The following is a 14145-nucleotide window of genomic DNA, read 5'->3' as shown; positions in this document are numbered from 1 at the left end:
AAGGATTCATCCCAGGCATGTGGTGCTGTATGTTTGGGCGGCACACGTGGCTGTGCCAGTACAGAAGAGGATATGCAGGGGCGCCTGGGTGGCTCAGTCAGTTAAGTGTCTGCCTTTGGCTCAGGTCATGATCCTGGGGTCCTGGGATCGAGCCCCGCATCAGGCTCCCTGCTCAGTGTGGGGAGTCTGCTGCTGCTTCTCACTCTTTCTCTCAAGTAAATCAATAAAATCTTTAGAAAAAGAGAGAGAAAGAAATGACTCCAACTCTCTTTGTTTTCCCAGTTAAGGTACCTGCAAGGGGCACATTTGTACATTTTCAACAAACAAGGTCAAGAAAGATTCTGTTCTGATGGGTTGAGATTAGTACAATACCTGATTTTGATTTCAAGGGAGCCATTCTCTTTAAACATATTTTCCAGCTTGTATTATGTTTGTAGCACAGTATTCGAAGATAATAGTTGGATAATGTCCTCTCGTGATGGTATTTCTAACCGGCACATTTATAATTTCAGCTTGTCCATAAGGCAGTATTTTTTTTTCCACATCAATTTGTTTTGGGTAAAGCAGAAGATTTTCTCTCAGTTGTTTAGAATTCTGGTAGGAAAATACTAGTTAGGAATCTGATTTCTTTTTTTCTACCCCATCAATTTGTGGTTAGCTTATTCTTACTCAAGTATTAGTGGTACATGTTCATGTTTACTAATATAAAAACCTCTGTTTTGTAATTTCTATTGAGTTCTGCTTGGGGTGAACATCATAGAGGAGCTACTTTTTTTTTTTTTCAACAAAGTTGTTTTAAATTAAAGTTTATAAAGTGCTTTAAAAGAGTTGAGTGGATTAAAAGCGATTCAGTTACACATGTAACTATTTGTCCACATTGAAAAAAAATGAAAATGTGTTGGTGAAATCTTGAGGAAATGTGATACCAGTAGACCTCACTGTATGCAATATATGTCGCATATGCAACAACGTGTATGTTGTTTGGCGTGGGGGTGGGGCGCAGATCGAATCATTTAAAAGGAAGTAGAGAATTCTTTCTGTAAAAAGGAGTGTTTTTAGTGTTTCTTCTTTTATACTAGATAGCAAGGAGGCAAAAATTATTAGGGTCTTATCAAAAGGACTCAGGATTTACCTGAAGAGGCTCCCACGGGACAATAAATATAGAGACAACAATTCCAATTGATTGAAACTCATCAAATGTTTAAACTCACACATTCATAAAGACATTTAAAAACAAGTTTAGAGGATGATAGGAACCGGTTCATTATCTTAAAAATGAGTAAATAGAGCATTTAGCTTGCCTATGCTATATGAACTCTACCACTAGATAACCAAACAGTAAATGAGGGAAAACAGCTTTTCGTAAACATATTCCAGCTAACGAATGAAATGATAGAATTGAAACATGGCCACTTTGCGCGTCTGCCAGTGGATTAACTGACCTAGACTCTGATCTTCAACAGCAGCAGAAGTTACGTGCCTCCTGAACAAGGGGCCTATAGTTTTGCCACAGGATTCAACCCAGAGTCTGACCAAGCCTCTGGATACAGCTGCCATTTTGCAGAAACACAGAGGAAAGAGGGATTAAACTGCATCATGTGTATGAAATCAGCAAAATCCAGATTGTGGAAACTCTGTAGGTCCGATGGCTCCAGTTCATCAATAGAGAAATTATAAGGAAAATAAAGGGGGTGGACAGAGGAACCCATAGACTACAGGAAACTTAGGAGATATATTTTTTAAATGGACAAGACTATATGGTAGTCCCTGGGGACATCTTGGTGATAAAAGTATAAAGACAACGGATTGCTTTGAAAGTTGGGTTAGTAGTTACCTGTGAGGAAAAAAGGAAGGGTGACTGGGATGGGATGAATGGAAGATTTTTCAGGGTGGCTGGAAAACTTCTGTTTCTTGATCCTGGATGATGATTACGGGGGCAGGTGCCTTGTAATCATTCTTTAAGCTATATATTTGTTTAATATCATTTTCTAGATCTGTGTTTTGTTTTTGCCTTTTTTATTGTTTTTTAAGAAAGTGATGGTCTTAAAATATGTGTCTTAGAGCTTAGATCTTTGTAACTCCTAAAATGGAAACTTTTTTGATTTATTGGTGGCATGAATGTTAATGATGTTTTTTAAAAGAGAGAGTTTTTCGGGCGCCTGGGTAGCTGACTGACTTTTGGGTTCAGCTTGGGTCATGAACTTTGGGGTCCTGGGATTGAGCCCTGCATCAGGCTCTACACTGGGCATGGAGCCTGCTTAGGATTCTCTCTCTTCCTCTCCCTCTGCTCCTCCTCCCCCCACCTCTCCATGCACCCCCCCCCCAGCGACGCTCCCTCTCTCTCCCTAAAAAATAAAAAATAAACAAAATAAATAAAAAGTTAAATAAAAGAGATACAGTTTTTCACTTCTGCTCTAAATCAAAATGCAGTACATGGGTATTTGGTGTATTGGGAGCTGCATCAGACTTTGCAGAACTAGTTTTATGTGAAGGAAATGTACTGCAGTGTACCAGAATCCTATCCTCTTGAGTGTTACCTCTAGTCTATTAGAGAACTGCGTTCCTGTAAATTGTGTTTCCACTCTTAAACCTGGAGAAACATAATTGAAAGGTTGTATGTTAACAGAGTGGTGATAAAATAGTGCAGTCAGACAAAGGATGGCAATGCAGGATAGGTGTGGATGGGAGAGAAGATAACGATACAGAGAGGCCACGGCAGCATTGGAACTTCTCGTGTTCCTTGTCTATCTGTCTCTCCAGTCTTGCCCTCTCCTCTCCCTCCCTTTCTTTCTCTTTTTCTTTTTTGATTTAAAATTAGGAAAAGCACCACTGTAGCTTTCTTCCTCTAGAACGCTGGATGTTCAAAGTTCTGATATTTGGGGCAATTTTTGAGGCACCAGAAGCAGTGCTTATAGAAGAGAAACGATGTTAAAAGTTAGGCTTTAAGAAAGGGAAAGAAAACGGCTAAAATGTCTTAAAATGCTGAAATGAAGTTTTTGCTTATTATTTATTGCAAAAAAAAAAAAAAACACAGGCTTCTTTCTTCTTAAGAAGATGATGGTCCTCTGTTCATAGGTTAGAAGTCCTGCCCTGTGGTTTGCCCAATGTTGGAGCTTTTCTCCATGAATTTAAGGAAATTAATGAGATTTTTTTCCCTACCAAGGCAGAAGATCTTTCTGAGGACTCTGACAGCCTTCTACTCCTGCAGCTTTTCAAGTTGGCATCTAGTTAAAAACGTGGAGACCATAACGAATGTTGTTAGAGAGAAAATAAAATGAATGACGTCTGTGAATTTGTTTTAAATGTTGTTTATTTTACCCAATAATTTAGATAAATCTTTCCTGAAGAGGAAGAGAAATCATCAGGTTTCGTTAATAATCTGGAGCTTTTCAGAGGATTACTTTGAAATACCCCCCTGCCAACTTTTCATAAATTAAGCATAAACTTTCTTTGACCTTATCACACATAATTAAATAGCTGTTGAAGGGTTAAAACCAACTAAAAAGCAATTCCATATCTTGATCCCCATTCTCCTGCAAAATTATACAGGAAGTTTCTTTTGGTTCTCAAGCAGAGTAATTACAAGAGACAGTTACATAATTTACAGTTTCAATCTGCTCGTCCATAATCACACACTTCCACCTAGTTGTATATACCCCCATGAGTATCTGCCTTGTACTTTGATTTGTAAATGATGATTGCAGTGTGATTGATTGCTTGCATGTAGCATATTGAATTGATTCTTAAAAATGAACTTTAGCTGTTAACATGTCTATTTGAGTTCCTGTTATTTATGTAGTTTGTGGTTCTTGCGTTCAGCAGTTGCATAGTAGTTAAGAAATTAAACTCCCAGAGCTTTTTTCCTTATTAAATTTAGAAAATGGAGTGTCTGTGCACACCCCTAACTAGAAAAGTGCCTGGAACACAGGACACACTCAGCTGTTGAACACACAACTAAGCCGTTCCTGTCCCTGGAAAGATGAACGGAGATTCTTTGATTAACAGTGACCCCACAGTAAAAGGCTCACGGGGATAATATTGTGGCCCAAGCTGTGCTGATATTAATATATTATTACTGACGTCTCAACTCTAAGTGCTGCTGGTATTAGGGAGGCAGTGTAAACAGTGGACTCTGAGGAAGCTATCACCTACTAACTGGCATCTTTTAATAAATACTGCCAGCAATGATACTGCTTACTTTTTTTTATTTTTCCAACAGCTAACATCTAACTCTAGCCACTTTGGACTTTAAGATTCCTATAGGATTAAAGGCTAGATACCTACCTGACACCAAATCTACCAACAAACCAGACAGCCACTTAATGGAACACTTCATCCCGCCCCAGCGTCCACCCCAGCCTGCATGTGTGCTGCATATCTGTCAAAATGGGCTCATCAGTAACCCAGTGGGGACACCACTATTTATTGCCAGAGGCTTTTTACCTCAAATCCTGTTGGAAAGCATATGGAAGATAAAAAATAAGTGAAAAAAGAAGTTTTCGATTTCTATAGGCCAGTGGGATAGAAATGTTTGCCTCAGTAGCCAGAGATCGTTTCTCTACCTTGCATTCTCAACATTAATTGATCAATCAGATTGGGTGATGGTCTGTGCTTTGATTGTTCAACATTATCTCAAAAACTGACAAATTCCTTTTGAAATGTAATTTGAAAACAAAGAAAACTTATTTTTTTTTAAGGATTTTATTTCCTTATTTGAGAAAAAGAGAAAGTATGAGCAGGGTGGGGCAAAGGGAGAAGCAGACTCCCCGCTGAGCCAGGACTCTGATACTGGGCTCAATCCCAGAACCCTGGGATCATGACCTGAGTCTAAGGCAGATGCTTAACTGACTGAGCCACCCAGGCACCCCCAAAGAAAACTTTTAGACAGATTTATATTCCCCACTTTTTTCTTTTCTTCAGTCTTGCTTTAGATTTGTATTTACTGTGTGAAAGCTTATAACTCAGAATTAGGATTACAACATTTTTTTGTTCTGTTTTTAGAAAATTATAGATGATACATACACATACACAATTTTGCATGGGTTGTGGGAGAGCAAGTGGAAAGGAGAGTTATTCTTCTAACCATTCCTTCTCCCAGAGCTTGGTTCTGAAATCAGGGCCAGTGTCCATGCTGATAGAAGCACTTCCCTTTAGTCTGCAGGTAGGATTAGACCAGATAACTAGATGTGAACATAGCTCAGCTGCCCCCACAGAACCTCAGACCTAGAATAGTGGCCAAAAGAAATTCCAGTTTTTGCTTTTATTAGTTTATATAAGGAAAAGTTGAGTTGTAATATTTTAGCAACAGAAGAATAGTCTTACAAGTGAGGCATTAAAAGTATATGCAGTTCTTTGCTTGGAGCAGATGCTTTATTTGAAGTGTGTATGTGTTTAATGCAATGTTTGAAATCTCACAACTTCTCAGTGGTAAATTCTTGTTACCAGGATTTTGTTACTTAGATGTGAAAATTTTATCCAAGTTTTAACTTGGAAGAATTGAATTTGTTTCTGAAATAGTTTTTCAGATTAAATCTCTAACAGTGAACTTTTTCCTACTTAGAGGAAATAATTTTAAAATGCCAAATTACTTCATCTTAAAAATGTTTTGTATTTGTAAATTTGTTTTTCCCAGAATTTCCAGAATTTAAAACTGATGGGAACTGTGGAAAATCAAAAAAGCTCAAAGCAGACGGCATTATTCTAACATGTCTAATTTCTGGCACTTCAGAGGCCGTGGTACTAGTGCTTTATCATAACCTAACTGGACTCCGGGTGATAGATCAGAGCTTTAGTTAGATTTGTCATAAGCAGTGGGCTTTCTGAAGGATGTAGTTACTCCCCAGTTATATTTAAGGAAAGATATTTTTTAAAACTTCTTCCCCAAATGATTGAGTTTGGTAGGAAGTGATACTAACACATCTCTTGTTCCTCGATCTTTTTAACCTTTTTTCAGAAGTGGCTCATTTTCATTCATAACTAAGAAGTTGAGAGGCTGAATTGATTTCATATATGATCATCTTCTTAGAAAAAATTTCTTCTCCTAATACACCGACCAGAACCATTCTGGTGTGGTGACATGCCAATACAGAAGCAAATATTCCTCAGTTGAACATCTAAAGAAATAAAACTCCTGTGAGTTCTTGTTACTGAGTGACCATCTCCTGCCTTAAGCATCAACTCTTAGGTCCCTCCATTTTCCCCAAGATTCACCTTCCACTTTGGATTTCTCATTAGGCACCACTGCTACCACCACCGCCCTTTGGGGTGGCCATAATGAAGAAGTAGTATTGATGTTGCACCCCTATTTAATATTCTGGCCATCGTATAGTACTCAGGACTCTTTGCTTAATATAACCCGTGATACGTCTATGACCAGGTTGGCCTGTGATAAGCATGAGTTGAAATTGGGTAGGGTACAGACATCTGTAGTTTTTAAAAGCCCCTAAGTGATTCTAATGTATAGCCAGGGTTGAGAACCACTGGGATAGAAGAGAAGTTAAAAAAGGGAGAAAGACATTCTCAGTGAAATAGATGATCAGTTATAAAAATACCATTGACTCACTTTTGGCCTATGACTATCTCACCAAGGTCTGTCTCTTGCCCTGGTCATCCCCAACTCAGAAGCTTGTTCACAGGTGTTCACCCTCCTCAACCCAAAGGTACCAGAGAGGGAGGAGCATCTCCTTGCCTGATGCCTGATGCCCAATTTGTGAGTTCTCATATAATAGGTGAGTTCATATATTCTCCGGATGACTGACACACAGAATGACTACCCCCTTCACGCCTAGTCACAGAATCATGGAACTCATCTGGTAAGTTCCAGCGTGGTCTGTAGGTTTTTACATTAACATACAGCATCAGGGGAATCATGCCCCTACTATAGCCCTTCCCTGGGGGAAAAGTTGAAGGAGCATCGTTCCTCTCCCGAGTAGACTTGGCCAAGAAGTAAGGAAGTAGAGAGGGTGCCGGGTTCAGTAAGAAAGACCAGTATTACCTCCGCATAATTGAGCCAGAGCTCAATATCCTGAGCTGTATGCTGAGACGCTTGTGAGAAGGGAGATCTTAGAAGGGGGCTTAGATTGAGACAGTAGATGACTCAGAGCAGCCAGCCTTCCTTCCCCACAAAGAGCTGCCGTCTCCTGTCTCTGGGTTTCACTGGCTCAGACCATTTTCCCAGGGACAAACGGGTCTTCTAGAACATGTGGGTCTTTGTTTCATCTATCCTGGGACTGTCTCTGGGTTCTTCTGATGCCCTCAAGCAGTCATTGTTATTGTGGTTTGAAGGCCTTGCTGTTTTCTGAGGATAGTCCTTGAAGTTAAGGACTTAAGGGCCAAAGGGAATTTGGGGAGCACAGAACTGTGCTCATTGTGAACTGCAGTCACCAGTTTCTTAAGACCATTCCTGAGGCAGATTATGGTGTGTGTGTGTGTGTGTGTGTGTGTGTGTGTGTGTGTGTGTGTTTCATGGCTTCTTTCTTTAATTAAATTTATATTTGAGTGGCTAGCTGGGGGGCAGGGGTAGGAGAACTTTTGTGTGAGGCACTGGAATACATGGAATGATTTTTAGGTGCCTGAGGCAAAAAGTAGGAAAAGAAAGGTAGCTATTCTCGATCTGATCCCATAGAGCAGTTGGTCATCTTCTTTCTGTCCACATTTTCTTCCATGTTTTCTTTCTTGCCCCTATATTAAGTGTATCTAGTCACCCAAACAATCTTGAGATTTCATTCATTCAGTAGGTTGAGTAATGATAATAACTAACATGTTACATTTCAGCACCATTCCGCATGCTTTGTATTTATTCATTTAATTCTCACGACATCCCTAAGAGATAGGTATAATTCTACTCCAAATTTTATGGATGAGGGACCTGAAGTGCAGAGGGGTTAAATAACTTGCCCAGACAGGGTCACGTTGTTGGTACTTAGTGGGCCCTGGATTCCATTCCAGGCAGTCTGGCTCTAGCACTTTTGCTTGTAAGCTACCTGTAGTGCTTCTTATGACCTGTCATGCTGTATTTAATAAGTGCCATATTGTTTTAAAATACCTATGGCCGGGATCCCTGGGTGGCGCAGCGGTTTAGCGCCTGCCTTTGGCCCAGGGCACGATCCTGGAAACCCAGGATCGAATCCCACATCGGGCTCCCGGTGCATGGAGCCTGCTTCTCCCTCTGCCTGTGTCTCTGTCTCTGTCTCTCTCTCTCTCTCTCTCTGTGACTATCATAAGTAAATAAAAATTAAAAAAAAAAAACTTTAAAAAAATAAAATAAAATACCTATGGCCTTGTTGCCCAACTTTTAAAAATTCTTGTCATTTTTTAATTTAATGCAGATGGTCTCAAAGTATGATCCAGGGGACACCAGGGGATCCATAAGGCCCTTTTCAAGGAGTCCACAAGGCCATAACTATTTTTAAAGTAATACTGAGATGCTGGATTATCTCTCACGAGTATACATTGGAGTTTTCAAGTAGTTTCATGACCTGTGGTTATCACAACAGATTGAATACCAAAGCATATAGGAGAATCTAGCTTTTTCTCTCAAGCCAGCCATTGAAGAGATTTGCAGAAATGCAAAAACGGTGCCACTTCCCTCACTATTTTCTTTTGTATTTTGGGAAATATAAATTTTTTTCAAAAAAAAATATGGTAACACATAATGAGTTTATCGGTTAATGAATTAATAAATATTTGTCAAATTTCTCTATAAAATTAATAGATATAGTTCTTATAAAGAAACTCTTAAATAACATTTTTTAGATGTAAAAAGATCTTGAGACCAAAAAGCTGGAGAACCACTGATTTAATATATAAACCCTTGCAATGCAAGTGTGGCCCATAGCATAGGAACTTGTTACAGATGCAGAATCTCAGGTCCCATGCCTAACCTACCAGTTCAGAATCTAGTTGTAACGAGAGGTAGTTGTACAATGAAGGTTGAGAAGCACAGACCTAGAATTTATGGACAAAACCATTTAGCAAATCAATGACCTCTTGTTAAATTTCAGTCTGAATTTCAGGTGGGACTTTGGAGATTCCTATCCCCAGTTCTCTATCATCAAGTTGCTCGGTGTGGTCTACTTGCCCATCTGAGATTCTTTAGTCCCACTGTCTATCCAGTGGCTCTCCTACTGGAAAAGGTGGTTTTCACATCCTCATCAAAACCAGCAGCTCCATAGCAGAGTTTTTTATAGCAGTGGTCTTCAATTTTGTGTGCATCAGAATCACTTGGAGGGCTTGGTAAAGCGGAAGTGCTAGGTCCTGCCCCAGGTGTTTCTGGTTCATAGGTCTAAGAATTTGCAGTTCTAACAAGTTACCAGGTGATGCTGATACTGCCAGTCTTTCAAAGACTGGTCTCCCAGTCCAGTCTCCCAGTCCTGGTCTCCCAGTCTTTGAAAACCACTGGTCTACAGGAAGACATAGAAGTCTGTAGAAAGGTCAGGCAATATTTATTCGAAATCGGGCAGCCTGGGTGGCTCAGCGGTTTAGTACCTGTCTTTGGCCCGGGGCATGATCCTGGAGACCCCGGATCAAGTCCCATGTCAGGCTCCCTGCATGGAGCCTGCTTCTCCTTCTGCCTGTGTCTCTGCCTCTTTGTGTCTGTGTGCGTCTTTCATGAATGGATGAATAAAATCTTTAAAAAATATATTTATTCGAATTGTTTTATAAGGATTTCAAGCCCATAGAATTATGGGAGGAAAAAAAAGAATTATGGGAGAGATGCCACATTCACATTTTCAAGACCAATCTCTTAAAAGCATAAAATAATCCAAAAATTCAAAATCTCCATCTTTGCTAGGGATGCATCTATGTCTTTTAATAAATGGAGAGTAGTAAGAAATCTGGCAGGTCACGGGTCATTTGGAATGCTCAGATTCTCTGAAAACAGTAGAAAGACTCAGGTTCAGCTTCCTTCCTTACTAATTGCAAAATCACCACAAGATTTCAGCAAGGAGACATAAATAGCCTGTCAGGTTCATTTATCACTATTTAAACTGATAACACACCATTCATCCACTTGGTCACAGGGCTGCTTAACCCCAAAAACTAGTAACAGATGAGCACAGACCAGTGAATTTCGGTCCCTAGCCATGAGATACACGGTTAGAGCCATCGGATTTCCTCTGCTCAAGAGCTGCCATAAATCCCTGGCCTGGTGTCAGTTCCCAGGCTTGCAAACCCAGTGCTGTCTACTGATATGAACTTTTCAGCAAAGTTTGCTGAGCTAAACAGGTGTCTGATGAAAGGTGTGTAATCCTTGAAGATTATCTTCCCCTAAAAGCAGCTAGTAACCCCAGACTCACATAATCCAGACAGCTGGGAATTGGGAGTAGCTTGCCAGAGTTCACACTTTGTATTTGAGGAAGTTTGTATGGTTTGGTTCCAGATGGTAGAGATGAAGGTTGCAAGGGTGAGGGATGGCTGCCTTTGTCGGGGGGAAATCCTTACCCATGAACATTATTATTCCACTTCTGGTCCAGTCTACAATTTTGAAATATTACTAGGTTAAAAGGAAGGCATGTTTTGTATTAAACAAGTTAACCTTGCAGTTAATATGCTGGGAGCTCAATTAATTTGGGAATTTAGGTCTGTAAAAACAAATCTTGACCTTGTCTAGATAGTTCCCTCCTTATCCTAATAGATCTGTCCACACAGAGGCAACTTTCTACCAGTTTGTTGTTGTTTTTTTCCCTCTCCCTAGAATGGAGTTAACCTTTTCAAACACATGGGATCGGGGCTAGTTAACATGAGAATTGACTCCCTTACTCCAAGTACGTCAGCCTTAACAGAAGTGAGGTAAATTTGGGTCCTATGCAGTCAGCACAGCTTAGAAATGCTACTTTTTGCAGACATCACATTGCTCTTTACTTTCCTTTTTTTTTTTTTTAAGATTTTATTTATTTATTCATGAGAGATGGAGAGAGAGAAGCCGAGACACAGGCAGAGAGAGAAGCAGGCTCCATGCAGGGAGTCCGATGTGGGACTCGATCCCATCTCCAGGATCACGCCCTGGGCCAAAGGCAGGCGCTCAACCGCTGAGCTACCCAGGGATCCCCATGCTCTTTACTTTCCCTTTAAGCAAGCACCTTGATACTCTTTTGAATTAAGAGTGTGGTCCATACACTGAAGCTCAGAACCTCGTCTTCCTTTGGATAAGTAGTTCTAGTGAAGCAGAAGAGAAATCCAGCTTTCAATAGTATCAAGATAGTTAGTTGATGCGGCTGAGGGGCTTGTGGGCCAGTCAATTTCCAATTACAAGTCTCCTGATCACAGAGTAAGTGCTGTTCACCAGCACCTCTGCCTCACAATTTAAAGGGAATAATTTCATCAGCAATTAATTATACTCCAGCTACCAGAATTTGCCCTCCAAACACCACTTTGTTTTTAGTCTGAACAGCCAGGTTTCCCCAGGGATGGTTCAGGTTTTCTGATTGAAAGTATCCTCAGTTAAGAAAAGGTGTTCGAGCACCATGGGAATCTATTCACCAGGGGTGTATTGTACTTGTTTCAGATCTTTCAGGATCATTCACCGGGTTTCAAGATAAGTGCTTTTTATTTCCCTGCATCTTAGATCAATTATTTGGAATCTTTTTGGTAAGTTAAAAGTTTAAGAGCTGTAACATCAAACCACCGCATATCTCAAATTACTCAATAACCTAGATGTTCTCACCAAATATTATTCTCTCAATTGGCTTTACAGTGATTAGGATCTGGAGGAGCCTAAAAAAGAGAGAGAAGGAAACAAAAGATAGCAAGACATTCATTATTTAAATCATTCCATGTCAGGAAGGTCAGCGTAGAGGGCACCTGAGTGGCTCAGTCAAGCATCTGACTCTTGGTTTCAGGTCTCGAGGTTGTGGGATGGAGCCTCATGGCAGGCTCTGTGCTCAGTGCAGAGTCTGCTTTGGTTTCTCTCTCCCCCTGTCCTCATTCACTATCTCTCTCAAATAAATAAAATCTTTAAAAAAAAAAAAGAAGAAAAGAAAGGTCAGAGTACTGAAGTGCTACCAGCTACAGTTTTTTTGAGGGAAAGTGCCTGCTGCAGGTGAAGCTTAAATTCTTTATTCTTTATCCACGTAGTGCACCCATGGAGTAAACATGACAACTTTTTCTTCTAAGCCATACATTTTAACATATTACAAGTGATTTCACTTAGGTACTAAGGAATCAGAAATTTACCTTTGGTCCTTTTAATTGTGGAAATGGGATCCGTTTAATTTAAAAATTTCTCCTTCAGGAAGAGACCGTGGACTTACAAATGCCTTTCAGCTTACGTGCAGATTCCTTCCATTGGTATAAGCTCCCTGAGGGTCTCAGGAGTCAGAGCAGGAAGACCTAACTTCAGGCAATGCAGGGACAGCTTTGGACAGTGGCACTGTGTGGTCTGAAATGTTGGTGCACAAGAGCCCTGAACACCAGCCTTCCTGTTTTCTGGTTGGAGTTTGGGTTTGCAGTTTTTCCTCCCCAGCACCTGGGAGAGTTTCACTTGCTGGCAGTTATTGGTAGCCTTCCTGCCCTGTAGCCTTCACTGGTGCAGGGTGGAGGGCTTGCTGCAAAAATCCAGTGGACCCAACAGGCTCAGTGAGTGCATGCTTGTTGCTCTGCTGCTGCCTCCCAGCCTGCCCTGGGCCTCAGGACTCTCCTATGGCAGTGGCAGTCACAGGGTGTGTCCCAGGAGACTGCCACTTACCCTGGTGGGAATAGCAGGCACTGAAACATTAATGCCTAAATGCTCTCCCCAGACCCCAGGTTGCCTGAGAGTTCCAGTGGTCCGACCAGTTTAGGCGGAGGCCCTGATAAGGTGTGCATGTGCTGCCTTAGAGTGTGAAAACATGAACAGCTGTGGAAAATATGTTTTTGGGGGATTCTGACTGGGTCCAGGGTGGGAATTGAGGGAAGAGAAGACAGAACAAAGAAATCTGTGTGCTTTCTGGGTAAGGTTGCTCGTAGTAGCGGAGAACAGAAGGTAGGAAGGGCACTTACCACCTTCTGACTCCTTGGGTCTTACAGAAGTCCTCCTTCTACTGAGCTGTGGGAGTGGGGCTTTCTGTCCCTAACTGTGTGGTTCAGATGAGAACCAGTGAGGGACTAGGGAATTGCACAGTTGCACAGTCATTGCAGGGGACTTGTAGTTGTGGGATCTCATGGTCACAAGGGTGTCGTCCCCCGCCCCCCCCCCCCCCCCCGCCTGAGGTACAGAACTCCGTCCCCCAGCCAACTGAGTAAATTTCTCAGCATGTGCCAAGCACTTAGGAGGCAGGGGACGGATGTGCCAATTATCTGTGTTGTGAGGTCTGGGCACCCTTTGTACTTGAGCGACAGAGAGCTCTTCTCCAAACTGACAGGGCATGCTCTGGGCTAGCTTGAACACCGTGGTCATCACTGTTAGCATTCCTGACACACTGCTCTTGAAAGCCTCTGTATGCAGCTGAATGACGCGTCAACGGTGGTTTGACTGTAATATTTTGTGGTGCTTGTTGCATTCAATCAAATACGTTACACTTACACATGAGTTAAAGACCCAAGTAAGTCAAAAGACTTCAGGAAAGCCTAAAGTTAAATATTTGCTCATTCTTTACAATGGCATTCGGATTAAAACCGTCAAAATGCAAAATGCTGTGGTTACACCCCTCTAGGGCCAGGTTGGATATCTTGTTCTATATTTCTGCATTATTTACAGTGATTTTTGAGAGGCAGGAAAATGCATCAGAGGCATGATTTCTCCTTCTAAGAAAAAAATCCAAAATTGAGAAAATCCTTGAGTGCAGCCATTTTGGAAATGTAGATAAAGAAGAAAAATGCTGAAGATTTGGGTGGTTTGCAGAGCAGCATGATTTTGTAATTGCTGCCACCTACTGTATGTGGTTGATGTTTGTTTAAATTTAGTAAGTTTGGGAAGGTGAGGCTATTGAAATTGATAATTAGAGCAAGGTAGACATCATTAGTTTATAACATTTCTTCTCTGCTCCATAAGTGGCTCTTAATTACCAAGACAGCCACAGTTTTCATTCATTACCTTCAAGTGGATTTAAAGTTTTAAATCATTTTAAAGTCCCTTTGCCAAAGAACCTTCACTGTAATGCTGTAGAATGCACATTCAGAAGCTTACCATGCTCAGGGATTTTTCTGAATATACATGAAACAGTTTGT

The 14145-nt window shown here is 41.0% G+C and overlaps 1 protein-coding gene across 5 annotated transcripts in view; it reads left to right on the top strand.

The window, feature by feature from the left end:
* Positions 1-14145, top strand: part of KAT6B (lysine acetyltransferase 6B) — a 187155-nt gene that overhangs the window by 160243 nt on the left and 12767 nt on the right. The gene's annotated exons all lie outside the window — the stretch shown is intronic.

This window comes from Nyctereutes procyonoides, unplaced genomic scaffold (assembly GCF_905146905.1).
Source record: "Nyctereutes procyonoides isolate TBG_1078 unplaced genomic scaffold, NYPRO_anot_genome, whole genome shotgun sequence".
NCBI lineage: Eukaryota > Metazoa > Chordata > Mammalia > Carnivora > Canidae > Nyctereutes > Nyctereutes procyonoides.
This window is presented reverse-complemented; position numbering and strand designations above follow the sequence as displayed.